Below are 19862 nucleotides of genomic sequence, written 5' to 3' on the forward strand. Positions count from 1 at the left end.
TATTTTCCTCCCATATTGATCGGAGTTGAGGTTTCATGATCATGATTAGCATGATGAGCCATGGAAAGGAACCGATAGCGGGACTATTTTCTTTGGAAGATGTTTCTTACATTAAACAATAATATAACATATCTCTCTGCGTACCTTTGTTTATAAAACCGTATGACCGGACTGCCTTGTTTGCCGTAAAACTTTGCCCTTGTAAAGGCTTTATAAAGTAGGACAAACACTCCCCAGCTACTGGCCGAGGAGGTTGAAGCCGATGGTCGGTCAACAAAGTTTTGTACAATGCAGATCTGAGCATTAATGATCTAAAGTACTTGGATACATAGAATCAATACACATAAAAACTGCGAGTAAAATCCATTTACTGCATTTCATCTTGTAAACCCCTTGGGGCCTACCTTGGCGAGCTCGGATTTCGACTAGCTCTTAGCTTTTTTTTTTAAGAGATCTTTATTCTCTTTCCGAGAAGTTTGTGTTAAACACAACAACATTTTCTGTCAAACGGACTTTGATCCTTAATTCGGCCACCCGTGCCCACATTAAGGCTCGGGGGCTACTGGGCTTTGCGCTCATTTTACAAATATTAAAGGGGCACATCGATCCCCTGATCTGGTGTTGCCACCCGACCAGTGGCTCGGGGGCTACTGCATTGCCTATTCAATGCAGAAAATTCAAAGTGCTCAGTGTTCGGCATCACTGAACTATGACAAGTACGTCTTCGGACGACAATAAGTACCATATGGGAATTATCCGGCATCAAGCTGCTATATCGCGGCGACTTCTCACGGCCCTCTCTCAGGGGCCCGTTCGCCGATCACTATTATCTCTCATATATTACACTGCGTTTCTATTCCTACGTATGCTGTCGAGCTAGGAGTTGATTCTCAGGGCGATTTCGCGCGTCGACCTGAGTCTCAGGGGCTACTAGGATCAGCAGTTTGATGTTTTCCGTCAGGTGCATCTTGGGTTTTAGACCGATGCACACCTTGAGGGCTACTGGTTATACATATTGACAGCAAATAAATTTACAGACATCGAAAATAAAATCCGCAAACAATCAGCCCATGACTGAGGTGCTGAGCCACCTCGGAAGCAGTTCGGCATATACCTCAGATGCAAGTGGCTGGCTCCTAGAGGGCATTTCCGGCATTAAGCTCGGCTAACACTTTTTTGAACCAAGGTGATCTATGACACCTCGGACATAGTCCGGGGTTGGAGCTTGGACATAGTCCGGCATTGGAGCTCGGATACAGTCCGTCGCTGGAGCTCGGATGCAGTTCGGCATTGGAGCTCGACTATAACAATACTCTTCGGATACAGTCCGACGTTGGCGCTCGGCTGCAAAAGATACCTCGAATGCAGTCCGGCGTTGGAGCTCGGATGCAAGAGGACACTGCCGCCTGGGAACAACTTCAAGCCTGAGGTGTGGCGTAAAAATAATAGGGCATTGATAAAGGCCGGAAACTTAAAGGGACTCCTCGGATACCTGACGTGTAAAATCTTCGGATGCATTTCGGCGATCCTCAAGATCGAAGATGAGAAGATTTTTTGAACCAGTTTTCAAGACCGACGACCGATGATGAAGAACAGTTCGGAAGAATCGAGGAGAGTACCGAACTTGAAGACCGGTTTAGGGGGCTACTCACGGTGTCCTGGACTAGGGGGTACTCACCACGTCGTCTCCCGACCAGCTGGATCGGGCCGAGGACGCCCATGCGGTTCACTATTGTGCCAGTTCGGACAGCCCATGCTGCATACAAGGAGGATTCTACAAGACTTGGCGCCCAAGACAAGGACTCCTCTAAACCCTAGGCCTATGGTGCATATATAAACCGAGGCCAGGCTAGTCAATAGACAATCTCATATTCATTACTACAATCTCGTGGTAGATACATGTACTCTGTACTACACCCATATGAATGCAATCAAAAGCAGCATGTAGGGTATTATATCATCAAGAGAGCCCGAAGCTGGGTAAAACCCCGTGTCCATGTTACCATCGCTCCTAGACGCCTAGCTTAGGACCCCTACTACGAGATACGCCGGATATTGAACCGACAACCGTTTCCTTACTCTAATGGGTATACACATATTTTAGTTGCGGTTGATTACGTTACTAAGTGGGTGTAAGCTATTCCAAGTAGTAGTGCTGATCATAACACCTCTATTAAGATGCTTAAAGAAGTTATTTTACCGAGGTTTGGAGTCCCTAGATACTTAATGACTGATGGTGGTTCACAATTTATTCATGGTGCTTTTCGTAAAATGCTTGCTAAGTATGATGTTAATCATAGAATTGCATCTCCATACCACCCACAGTCTAGTGGTGAAGTAGAACTGAGTAATAGAGAGATTAAATTAATTTTTCAAAAGACTGTTAATAGATCTAGAAAGAATTGGTCCAAGAAACTTGATGATGCATTATGGGCTTATAGAACTGCATATAAAAATCCTATGGGTATGTCTCCGTATAAAATGGTTTATGGAAAAGCATGTCACTTACCTCTCGAACTAGAACAAAAGGCATATTGGGCTATTAAAGAGCTCAATTATGATTTTAAACTTGCCGGTGAGAAGAGGTTATTTGACATTAGCTCACTGGATGAATGGAGAACCCAAGCCTAAGAGAATGCCAAATTGTTTAAAGAAAAAGTTAAAAGATGGCATGACAAAAGGATACAAAAGCGTGAGTTTAATGTAGGTGATTATGTATTGTTATACAACTCCCGTTTAAGATTTTTTGCAGGAAAACTTCTCTCTAAATAGGAAGGTCCTTACGTTATCGAGGAGGTCTATCGTTCCGGTGCCATAAAAATCAAGAACTTCGAAGGCACGAATCCGATGGTGGTGAACGGTCAAAGAATCAAACATTATATCTCAGGTAATCCCATAAATGTTGAATCCAATGTTATTGACACCGTAACCCCGGAGGAGTACATAAGGGACACTTTCCAGAATGTTTCAGACTCTGAAAAGGAATAGGTATGTGGTACGGTAAGTAAACCGACTCCAAAACAGTTATAATATCAATTTTTCTCCGTTTTGGAATATTTAAGAAAATAGGAAAATAAGAAGTAGTCCGAAAGGGACACGAGGCATCCACGAGGGTGGAGGGCGCGCCCTACCCCCTGCCTCGTGGGCACCTCGTGTGCCCTCCGAATTCCGTTTTCTTGCACGATACTTCTTTTGGTCGGTAAAAATTCATTATATAATCTCCCGAAGGTTTTGACCACCGTACCACGACACAACCCTCTGTTTTTGTTTTGAGTTGTTTCTACAGCAGATTTAGAGCAAGATGGCTTCTCAAGAGTCAGTTGGGGAGAGTCAGGTATCTCATCCGACACCGGGTCCAGGAGCAAATAGCGATGCCTATCACTTTGGACCATCAACTGAGGAGGAGATGGAGGCCGACTTGAAAAGGATAGATGCCATGGGAGGAAGATCAAGAAGTTACCTCTCGTCTCCAAGCCTTATTCACGATGGAGGAACTTCAGAGCTCAGCAATTCAAAACTTGGTTATCCCTCCCAATGCTAGATTTCTTTCTTATGAAAATATGAAGAATAGTGTTACTTGTTCTCCCGCAGCTATGCAACATCCATGGGTGAAAGGAGCTTTAGCCATCACAGGTAAGCTCCGAAGGGCAATAAATGGATCTCAAGAAGCAAGTCAATAAGCTCGAGGAAGAGAATCATACCCTAAGGGGCATCATCGCCAAGAATATCACGTCACCACCTCCAAAGAAAGAGACATAAATACATGGGTATGGGCACTCCCCTTGGCAACTGCCAAGCTTGGGGGAGGTGCCCCGATATCGTAGCACCATCACACTTCTATCTTTACCCTTTTTCTTAGTTCGATCCTTTTGGTTATATCTTGATCTAGTAGAATAAAGTTTATTATGATCTAGCTTTTTGTTTTTGTAACCGAGTCCGTGAGCTATATATAATAAAGATTAGTCTTGAGTCGAGGGCTTGATTATCTTTCTATGATCTTGAGGGAATAAAAAAAGAGAAAGAATAAAAAGAAATAAAGAGATCATATTGATCTTATGGAGAGTAATGACTTCACATATAAAGAGTATGATAAATAAAAGTTGTTGGGAGTTAACAAATATAGTTTTGGTCATCGTTGCAATCGATAGGAAGTAATAAAGAAAGAGAATTTTTCACATATAAATATACTATCTTGGACATATTTTATTATTGTGAGCACTCATTAAAATATGACATGCTAAAAAGTTGATGTTGGACAAGGAAGACAACGTAATGGGTTATGTTTTCTTATATCCGAAATAAATTATATTGCCATGGATCATCCAACATGTTGAGCTTGCGTTTCCCCCTCATGCTAGCCAAAGTGTTTGCACCTAGTACAGATACTACTTGTGCTTCCAAATATCCTCAAACCCAGTTTTGCCATGAGAGTCCACCGTATCTACCTATGGATTGAGTAAGATCCTTCAAGTAAGTTGTCATTGCTGCTAGGAATAAAAATTGCTCTCTAAATATGTATGATCTATTAGTGTGGAGAAAATAAGCTTTATACGAGCTTGTGACGTGGAAGGAATAAAAGCGACGGACTGCATAATAAAGGTCCCTATCACAAGTGGCAATATAAAGTGATGTTCTTTTGCATTAAGATTTTGTGCATCCAACCATAAAAGCACAGGACAACCTCTGCTTCCCTCTGCGAAGGGCTTATCTTTTATTTTTGTCTTATACCTTATTCAAGAGTCATGGTGATCTGATATATATATCCTTTGGCAAGAACTATGTGTTGGAAAGATCCTGATATATATATCCAATTGGATGTGGGTTTTCATAAAGCATTATTGTTGACGTTACCGTTGAGGTAAAAAGTTGGGAGGCAAAACTATATGCCCCCATCTTTCTCCGTGTCCGATTAAAACTTCATACCCATAAGTATTGCGTGAGTGTTAGCAAATTGTGAAAGACTAAATGATAGTTGAGTATGTGGACTTGCTGAAAAGCTGTTATATTGGCTCTTTCCGATGTTATGATAAATTGCAATTGTTTCAATGACTGAGATTATAGTTTGTTAGTTTTCAGTGAAGTTTCCATATCATACTTTACATTGTGAATAGATTGTTAATTTAGCATAAGAAATCATATGACAATATGTATATGTTGCTATTCTAAGAATGATCATGATGCCCTCATGTCCGTATTTTATTTTATCGACACCTCTATCTCTAAACATGTGGACTTATTTTCGATATCGGCTTCCTCTTGAGGACAAGCAAGGTCTAAGCTTGGGGGAGTTGATACGTCCATTTTGCATCATGCTTTTATATCGGTATTTATTGCATTATGGGCTGTTATTACACATTATGTCACAATACTTATGCCTTTTCTCCCTTATTTTACAAGGTTTACATGAAGAGGGAGAATGCCGGCAGCTGGAATTCTGGACATGAAAAGGAGCAAATATTAGAGACCTATTCAGCACAACTCCAAAAGTCCTGAAACTCCACTAAAGTCAGTTTCGGAATATATTAAAAATATTGGGCGAAGAAAGCACCAGAGGGGGGCCACCCACTGTCCACGAGGGTGGAGGGCGCGCCCCCTGCCTCGTGGGCAACCTGGCAGCCCCCCAGTGCCCATCTTCTGATATAAGGTGTATTTTGCCCTGGAAAAAATAGGAAGGAAGTTTTCGGGACGAAATGCCGCCGTCTCGAGGCAGAACCTTGGCGGAACCAATCTAGGGCTCCGGCGGAGCTATTCTGCCGGGGAAACATCCCTCCGGGAGGGGGGAATCGTCACCATCGAGCCTCTCATCAGGAGGGGGTCAATCTCCATCAATATCTTCACCAGCACCATCTCCTCTCAAACCCTAGTTCATCTCTTGTATCCGATCTTTGTCTCAAAACCTCAGATTGGTACCTGTGGGTTCCTAGTAGTGTTGATTACTCCTTGTAGTTGATGCTAGTTGGTTTATTCGGTGGAAGATCATATGTTCAGATCCTTTATGCACATTAATACCCCTCTGATTATGAACATGAATATGATTTGTGAGTAGTTACGTTTGTTCCTGAGGACATGGGAGAAGTCTTGTTATAAGTAGTCATGTGAATTTGGTATTCGTTCGATATTTTGATGAGATGTACGTTGTCTTTCCTCTAGTGGTGTTATGTGAACGTCAACTACATGACACTTCACCATTGTTTGGGCCTAGGAGAAGGCATTGGGAAGTAATAAGTAGATGATGGGTTGCTAGAGTGGCTGAAGCTTAAACCCTACTTTATGCGTTGCTTCATAAGGGGCTGATTTGGATCCACATGTTTCATGCTATGGTTAGGTTTACCTTAATTCTTCTTTCGTAGTTGCGGATGCTTGGGAGAGGGGTTAATCATAAGTGGGATGCTTTTCCAAGGAAGGGAAGTACCCAAGCACCGGTCCACCCACATATCAAATTATCAAAGTAATGAACGCGAATCATATGAGCATGATGAAAACTAGCTTGACGATAATTCCCATGTGTCCTCGGGAGCGCTTTCCTTTATATAAGAGTTGGTCTAGGCTTGTCCTTTGCTACAAAAAGGATTTGGACACCTTGCTGCACCTTGTTTACTTTTTTTACTTGTTACCCATTACGAATTACCTTATCATAAAACTATGTGTTACCGATAATTTTAGTGCTTGCAGAGAATACCTTACTGAAAACTGCTTAGCTATACTTATCGAAAGGACTACGATAGATCCCCTATACTTGTGGGTCATCAGGTGGCCTCCGGGGGGCTCTCCCTCCCTACGGTGGTGGCTAAGCTATATTTATAGTAGTCTCGGTCCTCTTCCCCCAAAACTTAGGCGGGAAGGGATCCCACAGTGGCCAATTTTAAAGGGGGACAAGTAGTACATCTTATCCTGACAAAAGGTGGTCTTCGCCTACAGAGCTTCTGGTCGTGACGTCGTGCTGGGCTCGACGATGACATCCGTCCTGCCGTCCTGGCGGTATTGGTATTGTTGCATGCAAACGATGAGCTTTGGTTGATTCCTCGGGACTCTGCGCTTGCGCTTGCCTCCTTAGCACCAAAGAGGAAACCTTGCCGCTCTGCGCCCGCTAGCGCACGCCTGGCCTTGCTCATCGTGGCTGGCGTAACCCCAGCCACATGAGGTGAGTGGTTGCATAGAAATCTCTGCTCCTCAAGAGGCCGCCTGGGGTTCGGAGGTCTTGATGTCATCGGTCCCGCGAGGCTTGGCCCCTCGCGTGGGTCTTGGCTTGTCGATGCTGAAGATGGGTCGTACCAGGACATCGATGGAGCCACGTCGTGGGCTGATGTCGCTTGAAGCTACGTCTGTATTTCCCCAAAGAGGAAGGGATGATGCAGCACAGCGGCGGTAGGTATTTCCCTCATATATGAAACCAAGGTTATCGAACCACTAGGAGAACCATGCAACACAACGAAAACGACCCCTGCACACAAATAACAACACCTCGCAACCCGACGTGTTAAAGGGGTTGTCAATCCCTTTCGGGTACGTCGCCTCAAACGGTGCATGGACGGGAGAAAGTTGCAATAGATTGGATAAATAGATCGCAAATAAAATAAAGTGCAGCAAAGTATTTTTGGTTTAATAGATCTGAATAAAAAGTGCAAATAAAATAGATCGCAAAGAAAATATATGAGAAAGAAGACCCGGGGGCCGTAGATTTCACTAGTGGCCTCTCTCGAGAAAGATAGCAAACGGTGGGTAAACAAATTACTGTTGGGCAATTGATAGAACCTCAAATAATTATGACGATATCTAGGCAATGATCATTACATAGGCATCACGTCCAAGATTAGTATACTGACTCCTACCTGCATCTACAACTATTACTCCACACTAAAGGAAATATGCCCTAGAGGCAATAATAAAGTTGTTATTTATATTTCCTTATATCATGATAAATGTTTATTATTCATGCTAGAATTATATTAACCGGAAACTTAGTACATGTGTGAATACATAGACAAACAGAGTGTCCCTAGTATGCCTCTACTAGACTAGCTCGTTAATCAAAGATGGTTAAGTTTCCTAGCCATAGACATGTTTTGTCATTTGATGAACGGGATCACATCATTAGAGAATGATGTGATGGACAAGACCCATCCGTTAGCTTAGCACTATGATCGTTTAGTTTATTGCTATTGCTTTCTTCATGACTTATACATCTTCCTATGACTATGAGATTATGCAACTCCCGAATACCGGAGGAACACTTTGTGTGCTATCAAATGTCACAACGTAAGTGGGTGATTATAAAGATGCTCTACAGGTGTCTCCGATGGTGTTTGTTGAGTGGGCATAGATCGAGATTAGGATTTGTCACTCCGATTGTCGGAGAGGTATCTCTGGGCCCTCTCGGTAATGCACATCACTATAAGCCTTGCAAGCAATGTGAATAATGAATTAGTTGCGGGATGATGCATTACAGAACGAGTAAAGAGACTTGCCGGTAATGAGATTGAACTAGGTATGGTGATACCAATGATCGAATCTCGGGCAAGTAACATACCGATGAAAAAGGGAACAACGTATGTTGTTATGCCGTTTGACTGATAAAGATCTTCATAGAATATGTAGGAACCAATATGAACATCCAAGTTCTACTATTGGTTATTGACCAGAGAGGTGTCTCGGTCATGTCTACATAGTTCTCGAACCCGTAGGGTCCACACGCTTAACGTTCGATGACGATTCGTATTATGAGTGTATGTGATTTGATGTACCGAAGGTTGTTCGGAGTCTCGGATGAGATCACGGACATGACGAGGAGTCTCGAAATGGTTGAGACATAAAGATTGATATATTGGAAGGTTATATTCGGACACCGGAATGGTTCCGAAGTGTATCGGGTATTTTCCGGAGTACCGGGGGGGGGTTACCAGAACCCCCCGGGGGGTTAATGGGCCTTCATGGGCCCTAGTGGAAGAGAGGAGGCAGCAGCCCCCCAAGCCCAAACCGAATTGGACTAGGGGTTGGGGGGGCCTTTCCTTTCTCTCCTCCTCCTCTTTCGCCTTCTCCTTGTAGGAATAGGAAAGGGGGGGCCGAATCCTACTTGGAGTAGGACTCCCCCCTTGGGCACGCCACCCTTGGCTGGCCTCCTCCTCCCTACCTCCTTTATATACGTGGGGAGGGGGCACCCTAGGACACACAAGTTGATCTTTTAGCCGTGTGCGGTGCCCCCCTCCACAGTTACACACCTCGGTCATATTGTCATAGTGCTTAGGCGAAGCCCTGCGTCGGTAACTTCATCATAACCGTCACCACGCCGTCGTGCTGACGGAACTCTCCCTCGGCCTCAACTGGATCAAGAGTTCGAGGGACGTCACCGAGCTGAACGTGTGTAGATCGCGGAGGAGCTGTGCATTCGGTACTTGGATCGGTTGGATCACGAAGACATTCGACTACATCAACCGTGTTACTAAACGCTTCCGCTTTCGGTCTAAGAGGGTACGTGCGCACACTCTCCCCGCTTGTTGCTATGCTTCTCCTAGATAGATCTTGCGTGATTGTAGGCAAATTTTTTGAAGTACTACGTTCCCCAACAGTGGTATCAGAGCCAGGTCTATGCGTAGATGTTATATTCACGAGTAAAATACAAAGAGTTGTGGGCGACAATAGTCATACTACTTACCAGCATGTCATACTTTGATTCAGCGGTATTGTTGGTTGAAGCGGCCCAGACCGACATTACATGACCGCGTTCATGAGACTGGTTCTACCGCCGTGCTCCGCACACAAGTGGCTAGCGGGTGTTTGTTTCTCCAACTTTAGTTGAATCGAGTGTGACTACGCCCGGTCCTTGTTGAAGGTTAAAAGAGCACACTTGATGAAAAATCGTTGTGGTTTTTGATGCGTAGGTAAGAACCGTTCTTGCTAAGCCCGTAGCAGCCACGTAAAACTTGCAACAACAAAGTGGAGGACGTCTAACTTGTTTTTGCAGGGATTGCTGTGATGTGATATGGTCAAGACGTGATGATATATAAATTCTTGTATGAGATAATCATGTTTTGTAACAGTTATCGGCAACTGGCAGGAGCCATATGGTTGTCGCTTTATTGTATGAAATGCAATCGCCATGTAATTGCTTTACTTTTTCACTAAGCGCTAGCGATAGTCTTAGAAGCAATAGTTGGCGAGACGACAACGATGCTTCGATGGAGATCAAGGTGTCAAGCCGGTGACGATGGTGATCATGACGGTGCTTTGGAGATGGAGATCAAAGGCACAAGATGATGATGGCCATATGATATCACTTATTTTGATTGCATGTGATGTTTATCTTTTATGCATCTTATTTTGCTTAGTACGGCAGTAGCATTATAAGATGATCTCGCACTAAATTTCAAGGTACAAGTGCTCTCCAAGAGTATGCACCGTTGCGACAGTTCGTCCAACCAAGACACCACGTGATGATCGAGTGTGATAAGCTCTACGTTCACATACAACGGGTGCAAGCCAGTTTTGCACACGCAGAATACTCGGGCTAAACTTGACGAGCCTAGCATATGCAGATATGGCCTCGGAACACTGAGACCGAAAGGTCGAGCGTGAATCATATAGTATATATGATCAACATAGTGATGTTCACCATTGAAAACTACTCCATCTCACGTGATGATCGGACATGGTTTAGTTGATATGGATCACGTGATCACTTAGTGATTAGAGGGATGTCTATCTAAGTGGGAGTTCTTAAGTAATATGATTAATTGAACTTTAATTTATCATGAACTTAGTACCTGATAGTATTTTTCATGTCTATGTTGTTGTAGATAAATGGCCCGTGCTACTGTTCCATTGAATTTTAATGCATTCCTAGAGAAAGCTAAGTTGAAAGATGATGGTAGCAACTACACAGACTGGGTCCGTAACTTGAGGATTATCCTCATTGTTTCTCAGAAGAATTACGTCCTGGAAGCACCGCTAGGTGTAATACCCGCCGCAGGAGCAACGCCGGACGTTATGAACACCTGGCAGAGCAAAGCTGATGACTACTCGATAGTTTAGTGTGCCATGCTTTACGGCTTAGAACCGGGACTTCAACGACGTTTTGAATTTCATGGAGCATATGAGATGTTCTAGGAGTTGTAGTTAATATTTCAAGCAAATGCCCGGATTAAGAGATATGAAGTCTCCAATAAGTTCTACAGCTGCAAAATGGAGGAGAATAGTTCTGTCAGTGAACATATACTCAAAATGTCTGGTTACCACAATCACTTGACTCAACTGGGAGTAAATCTTCCGGTTGATAGTGTCATTGACAGAGTTCTACAATCACTGCCACCAAGCTACAAAAGCTTCATGATGAACTATAATATGCAAGGGATGGATAAGAAAATTCCCAAGCTCTTCGCGATGCTAAAGGCTGCGGAGGTAGAAATCAAGAAGGAGCATCAAGTGTTGATGGTTAACAAGACCACTAGTTTCAAGAAGAAGGGCAAAGGGAAGAAGGGGAACTTCAAGAAGAACGGCAAGCAAGTTGTTGCTCAAGTGAAGAAACCCAAGTCTGGACCTAAGCCTGAGACTTAGTGCTTCTACTGCAAAGGGACTGGTCACTGGAAGCGGAACTGCCCCAAGTATTTGGCGGATAAGAGGGATGGCAAAGTGAAAGGTATATTTGATATACATGTTATTGATGTGTACCTTACTAGTACTCGTCGTAGCGCCTGGGTATTTGATACTGGTTCTGTTGCTCATATTTGCAACTCGAAACAGGGGCTACGGATTAAGCGAAGATTGTCTAAGGACGAGGTGACGATGCGCGTGGGAAATGGTTCCAAAGTCAATGTGATGACTGTCAGCACGCTACCTCTAGATCTACCTTCGGGATTAGTTTTAGACATGAATAATTGTTATTTGGTGCCAGCGTTAAGCATGAACATTATATCTGGATCTTGTTTGATGCGAGACGGTTATTCATTTAAATATGAGAATAATGGTTGTTCTATTTATATGAGTAATATCTTTTATGGTCATGCACCCTTGATGAGTGGTCTATTTTTATTGAATCTCGATAGTAGTGATAAACATATTCATAGTATTGAAGCCAAAAGATATAAGTTTAATAATGATAGTGCAACTTATTTGTGGCACTGCCGTTTAGGTCATATTGGTGTTAAGCGCATGAAGAAACTCCATGCTGATGGGCTTTTGGAATCACTTGATGCTTGCGAACCATGCCTCATGGGCAAGATGACTAAGACTCTGTTCTCCGTTACAATGGAGCGAGCAACAGACTTGTTGGAAATAATACGTACTGATGTATGCGGTCCGAGGAGTGTTGAGGCTCGCGACAGGTATCGTTATTTTCTGAACTTTACAGATGATTTGAGCAGATATGGGTATATCTACTTGATGAAACATAAGTCCGAAACATTTGAAAAGTTCAAAGAATTTCAGAGTGAAGTGGAAAATCATCGTAACAAGAAAATAAAGTTTCTACGATCTGATCGTGGAGGTGAATATTTGAGTTACGAGTTTGGTCTTCATTTGAAACAATGCGGAATAGTTTCGCAACTCGCGCCACCCGGAACACCACAGCGTAATGGTGTGTCCGAACGTCGTAACCGCACTTTATTAGATATGGAGCGATCTATGATGTCTCTTACTGATTTACCGCTATCGTTTTGGGGTTATGCTTTAGAGACGGCTGCATTCACGTTAAATAGGGAACCATCTAAATCCGTTGAGATGACACCATATGAACTGTGGTTTGGCAAGAAACCGAAGTTGTCATTTCTTCAAGTTTGGGGCTGTGATGCTTATGTGAAAAAGCTTCAACCTGATAAGCTCGAACCCAAATCGGAGAAATGTGTCTTCATAGGATACCCAAAGGAGACTGTTGGGTACACCTTCTATCACAGATCCGAAGGCAAAATATTCGTTGCTATGAATGGATCCTTTCTAGAGAAGGAGTTTCTCTTGAAAGAAGTGAGTGGGAGGAATGTAGAACTTGATGAAGTAATTGTACCTGTTCCCTTATTGGAAAGTGGTTCATCATAGAAATCAGTTCGAGTGATTCCTACACCAATTAGTGAGGAAGCTAATGATAATGATCATGAAGCTTCTGATCAAATTACCACCGAACGTCGTAGGTCAACCAGAGTAAGATCCGCACCAGAGTGGTATGGTAATCCTGTTCTGGATGTCATGTTACTTCACCATGACGAACCTACGAACTATGAGGAAGCGATGATGAGCCCAGATTCCGCGAAATGGCTTGAGGCCATGAAATCTGAGATGGGATCCATGTATGAGAACGAAGTGTGGACTTTGGTTGACTTGCCCGATGATCGGCAAGCCATAGAAAATAAATGGATCTCCAAGAAGAAGACCGACACTGACGGTAATGTTACTGTCTACAAAGCTCGACTTGTTGCAAAAGGTTTCGGACAAGTTCAAGGAGTTGACTGCGATGAGACTTTCTCACCTGTAGTGATGCTTAAGTCTGTCCGAATCATGTTAGCAATTGCCGCATTTTATGATTATGGAATTTGGCAAATGGGCGTCAAAACTGCATTCCTGAATGGATTTCTAGAAGAAGAGTTGTATATGATGCAACTGTTGGGGAACATAGTAATTTCATAAATTTTCGTACGCACACGCAAGATCATGGTGATGCATAGCAACGAGAGGGGAGAGTGTTGTCCACGTACCCTCGTAGACCAACAGCGGAAGCGTCATCACAACGCGGTTGATGTAGTCGTACGTCTTCACGATCCGACCGATCAAGTACCGAACGTACGGCACCTCCGAGTTTTGCACACGTTCAGCTCGATGACGTCCCTCGAACTCCGATCCAGCCAAGTGTTGAGGGAGAGTTTCGTTAGCACGACGGCGTGGTGACGATGATGATGTTCCACCGACGCAGGGCTTCGCTTAAGCTCCGCAACGGTATTATCGAGGTGAAATATGGTGGAGGGGGGCACCGCACACGGCTAAAATATCGTATATCAAGTGTGTTTAGAGGTGCCCCCTGCCCCCGTATATAAAGGAGCAAGGGGGAGGCCGGCTGCCCTAGGCGCGCCAAGGAGAGGGGGGAGTCCTCCTCCTAGTAGGAGTAGGACTCCCCTTTCCTAGTCCAACTAGGAAAGGAGGGGGTGAAGGAAAGAGAGGGAGAGGGAGGGGGCGCGCCACCTTCTCCTAGTCCAACTAGGATTCCTCATGGGAGGGGGCGCGCCACCTCCTGGCTGCTGCCCTCTCTCTCCCCTCAAGGCCCACTAAGGCCCAATACTTCCCCGGGGGGTTCCGGTAACCCTCCGGCACTCCGGTTTAATCCGAAACTTCTCCGGAACACTTCCGGTGTCCGAATATAATCGTCCATTATATCAATCTTTATGTCTCGACCATTTCGAGACTCCTCGTCATGTCCGTGATCACATCCGGGACTCCGAACAACCTTCGGTACATCAAAACATACAAACTCATAATATAACTGTCATCATAACGTTAAGCGTGCGGACCCTACGGGTTCGAGAACTACGTAGACATGACCGAGACACCTCTCTGGTCAATAACCAATAGTGGAACCTGGATGCTCATATTGGTTCCCACATATTCTACGAAGATCTTTATCGGTCAAACCGCATAACAACATACGTTGTTCGCTATGTCATCGGTATGTTACTTGCCCGAGATTCGATCACCGGTATCTCGATACCTAGTTCAATCTCGTTACCAGCAAGTCTCTTTACTCGTTCCGTAATACATCATCCCGCAACTAACTCATTAGTCACAATGCTTGCAAGGCTTATAGTGATGTGCATTACCGAGTGGGCCCAGAGATACCTCTCCGACAATCGGAGTGACAAATCCTAATCTCGATACGCCAACCCAACAAGTACCTTTGGAGACACCTATAGAGCACCTTTATAATCACCCATTTACGTTGTGACGTTTGGTAGCACACAAAGTGTTCCTCCGGCGGGAGTTGCATAATCTCATAGTCATAGGAACATGTATAAGTCATGAAGAAAGTAATAGCAACATACTAAACGATCGGGTGCTAAGCTAACGGAATGGGTCAGGTCAATCACGTCATTCTCCTAATGAGGTGATCTCGTTAATCAAATGACAACTCATGTCTATGGCTAGGAAACATAACCATCTTTGATTAACGAGCTAGTCAAGTAGAGGCATACTAGTGACATAGTGTTTGTCTATGTATTCACACATGTATTATGTTTCCGGTTAATACAATTCTAGCATGAATAATAAACATTTATCATGATATAAGGAAATAAATAATACTTTATTATTGCCTCTAGGGCATATTTCCTTCAGTCTCCCACTTACACTAGAGTCAATAATCTAGATTACATAGTAATGATTCTTACACCCATGGAGTCTTGGTGCTGATCATGTTTTGCTCGTGGAAGAGGCTTAGTCAACGGGTCTGCAACATTAAGATCCATATGTATCTTGCAAATTTCTATGTCACCCACCTGGACTAAATCCCGGATGGAATTGAAGCGTCTTTTGATGTGCTTGGTTCTCTTGTGAAATCTGGATTCCTTTGCTAAGGCAATTGCACCAGTATTGTCACAAAAGATTTTCATTGGTCCCGATGCACTAGATATGACACCTAGATCGGATATGAACTCCTTCATCCAGACTCCTTCATTTGCTGCTTCCGAAGCAGCTATGTATTCCGCTTCACACGTAGATCCCGCCATGACACTTTGCTTAGAACTGCACCAACTGACAGCTCCACCGTTCAATGTAAATACGTATCCGGTTTGCGATTTAGAATCGTCCGGATCAGTGTCAAAGCTTGCATCAACGTAACCACTTACGATGAGCTCTTTGTCACCTCCATAAACGAGAAACATATCCTTAGTCCTTTTCAGGTATTTCAGGATGTTCATGAACGCTGTCCAGTGATCCACTCCTGGATTACTTTGGTACCTCCCTGCTAAACTTATAGCAAGGCACACATCAGGTCTGGTACACAGCATTGCATACATGATAGAGCCTAAGGCTGAAGCATAGGGAACATCTTTCATCTTCTCTCTATCTTCTGCAGTGGTCGGGCATTGAGTCTTACTCAATCTCACACCTTGTAGTACACGCAAGAACCCTTTCTTTGCTTGATCCATTTTGAACTTCTTCAAAACTTTGTCAAGGTATGTGCTTTGTGAAAGTCCTATTAAGCGTCTTGATCTATCTCTATAGATCTTAATGCCTAATATATATGCAGCTTCACCGAGGTCTTTCATTGAAAAACTCTTATTCAAGTATCCCTTTATGCTATCCAGAAATTCTATATCATTTCCAATCAGTAATATGTCTTCCACATATAATATCAGAAATGCTACTGAGCTCCCACTCACTTTCTTGTAAATACAGGCTTCTCCAAAAGTCTGTATAAAACCAAATGCTTTGATCACACTATCAAAGCGTTTATTCCAACTCCAAGAGGCTTGCACCAGTCCATAAATGGATCGCTGGAGCTTGCACACTTTGTTAGTTCCCTTTGGATCGACAAAACCTTCCGGTTGCATCATATACAACTCTTCTTCCAAAAAACCATTCAGGAATGCAGTTTTGACATCCATTTGCCAAATTTCATAATCATAAAATGCGGCAATTGCTAACATGATTCGGACAAACTTAAGCATCGCTACGGGTGAGAAGGTCTCATCGTAGTCAATCCCTTGAACTTGTCGAAAACCTTTCGCAACAAGTCGAGCTTTATAGACAGTAACATTACCATCAGCGTCATTCTTCTTCTTGAAGATCCATTTGTTTTCAATGGCTTGCCAACCATCGGGCAAGTCAACCAAAGTCCATACTTTGTTCTCATACATGGATCCCATCTCGGATTTCATGGCTTCAAGCCATTTTGCAGAATCTGGGCTCACCATCGCTTCTTCATAGTTCGTAGGTTCGTCATGGTCTAGTAACATAACCTCCAGAACAGGATTACCGTACCACTCTGGTGTGGATCTTGATCTAGTTGACCTACGAGGTTCAGTAATAACTTGATCTGAAGTTTCATGATCATTATCATTAACTTCCTCACTAATTGGAGTAGGTGTCGCAGAAACTGATTTCTGTGATGATCCACTTTCCAATAAGGGAGCAGGTACAGTTACCTCATCAAGTTCTACTTTCCTCCCACTCACTTCTTTCGAGAGAAACTCCTTCTCTAGAAAGGATCCATTCTTAGCAACGAATATCTTGCCTTCGGATCTGTGATAGAAGGTGTACCCAACAGTCTCCTTTGGGTATCCTATGAAGACACATTTCTCCGATTTAGGTTCGAGCTTATCTTTGAAGTTTCTTCACATAAGCATCGCAACCCCAAACTTTAAGATACGACAACTTTGGTTTCTTGCCAAACCATAGTTCATAAGGTGTCGTTTCAATGGATTTCGATGGTGCCCTATTTAGAGTGAATGCAGCCGTCTCTAAAGCATAACCCCAAAACGATAGCGGTAAATCAGTAAGAGACATTATAGATCGCACCATATCTAATAAAGTACGATTACGACGTTCGGACACACCATTACGCTGTGGTGTTCCGGGTGGCGTGAGTTGCGAAACTATTCCGCATTGTTTCAAATGTAGGCCAAACTCGTAACTCAAATATTCTCCTCCACGATCAGATCGTAGGAATTTTATTTTCTTGTTACGATGATTTTCAACATCACTCTGAAATTCTTTGAACTTTTGAAATGTTTCAGACTTATCTTTCATTAAGTAGATATACCCATATCTGCTCAAATCATCTTTGGAGGTGAGAAAATAACGATATCCGCCACGAGCCTCAATATTCATCGGACCACATACATCTGTATGTATGATTTCCAACAAATCTGTTGCTCTCTCCATAGTTCCGGAGAATGGTGTTTTTGTCATCTTGCCCATGAGGCACGGTTCGCAAGTACAAAGTGATTCATAATCAAGTGATTCCAAAAGTCCATCAGCATGGAGTTTCTTCATGCGCTTTACACCGATATGACCTAAACGGCAGTGCCACAAATAAGTTGCACTGTCATTATCAACTCTGCATCTTTTGGCTTCGACATTATGAATATGTGTGTCTCTACTATCGAGATTCATTAAAAATAGACCACTCTTCAAGGGTGCATGACCATAAAAGATATTATTCATATAAATAGAACAACCATTATTCTCTGATTTAAATGAATAACCGTCTCGCATTAAACAAGATCCAGATATAATGTTCATGCTCAACGCTGGCACCAAATAACAATTATTTAGGTCTAAAACTAATCCCGAAGGTAGATGTAGAGGTAGCGTGCCGACGGCGATCACATCGACTTTGGAACCATTTCCCACGCGCATCGTCACCTCGTCCTTAGCCAATCTTTGCTTAATCCGTAGCCCCTGTTTCGAGTTGCAAATATTAGCAACAGAACCAGTATCAAATACCCAGGTGCTACTGCGAGTAGTAGTAAGGTACACATCAATAACATGTTTATCACATATACCTTTGTTAACCTTGCCATCCTTCTTATCCGCCAAATACTTGGGGCAGTTCCGCTTCCAGTGACCAGTCTGCTTGCAGTAGAAGCACTCAGTTTCAGGCTTAGGTCCAGATTTGGGTTTCTTCTCCTGAACAGCAACTTGCTTGCTGTTCTTCTTGAAGTTCCCCTTCTTCTTCCCTTTGCCCTTTTTCTTGAAACTAGTGGTTTTACTGACCATCAACACTTGATGCTCCTTTTTGATTTCTACCTCCGCTGCCTTTAGCATTGCGAAGAGCTCGGGAATTGTCTTATTCATCCCTTGCATGTTATAGTTCATCACGAAGCTCTTGTAGCTTGGTGGCGGTGATTGAAGAATTATCTCAATGACGCTATCATCCGGAAGATTAACTCCCAGTTGAATCATGTGATTATTATACCCAGACATTTTGAGTATATGCTCACTGACAGAACTATTCTCTTCCATCTTGGAGCTGTAGAACTTATTGGAGACTTCATATCTCTCAATCCGGGCATTTTCTTGAAATATTAACTTCAACTCCTGGAACATCTCATATGCTCCATGACGTTCAAAACGTCGTTGAAGACCCGGTTCTAAGCCGTAAAGCATGGCACACTGAACTATCGAGTAGTCATCAGCTTTGCTCTGCCAGACATTCATAACTTCTGGTGTTGCTCTTGCAGGAGGCCTGGCACCTAGCGGTGCTTCCAGGACGTAATTCTTCTGTGCAGCAATGAGGATAATCCTCAAGTTATGGACCCAGTCCGTGTAATTGCTACCATCATCTTTCAACTTAGCTTTCTCAAGGAACGCATTAAAATTAAATGCAACAACAGCACGGGCCATTTATCTACAATTAACATAGACAAGCAAGATACTATCAGGTACTAAGTTCATGATAATTTTAAGTTCAACTAATCATATTACTTAAGAACTCCCACTTAGATAGATATCCCTCTAATCATCTAAGTGATTACGTGATCCAAATCAACCAAACCATGTCCGATCATCACGTGAGATGGAATAGTTTCAATGGTGAACATCACTATGTTGATCATATCTACTATATGATTCATGCTCGACCTTTCGGTCTCCGTGTTCCGAGGCCATATCTGCATATGCTAGGCTCGTCAAGTTTAACCTGAGTATTCCGCGTGTGCAACTGTTTTGCACCCGTTGTATTTGAACGTAGAGCCTATCACACCTGATCATCACGTGGTGTCTCAGCACGAAGAACTTTCGCAACAGTGCATACTCAGGGAGAACACTTTTATATTGAAATTTTAGTGAGAGATCATCTTATAATGCTACCGCCAATCAAAGCAAGATAAGATGCATAAAGGATTAACATCACATGCAATCAATATAAGTGATATGATATGGCCATCATC

The sequence above is a fragment of the Aegilops tauschii genome, chromosome 6 (genome assembly GCF_002575655.3).
Source record: "Aegilops tauschii subsp. strangulata cultivar AL8/78 chromosome 6, Aet v6.0, whole genome shotgun sequence".
In the NCBI taxonomy this organism is placed as follows: Eukaryota; Viridiplantae; Streptophyta; class Magnoliopsida; order Poales; family Poaceae; genus Aegilops; species Aegilops tauschii.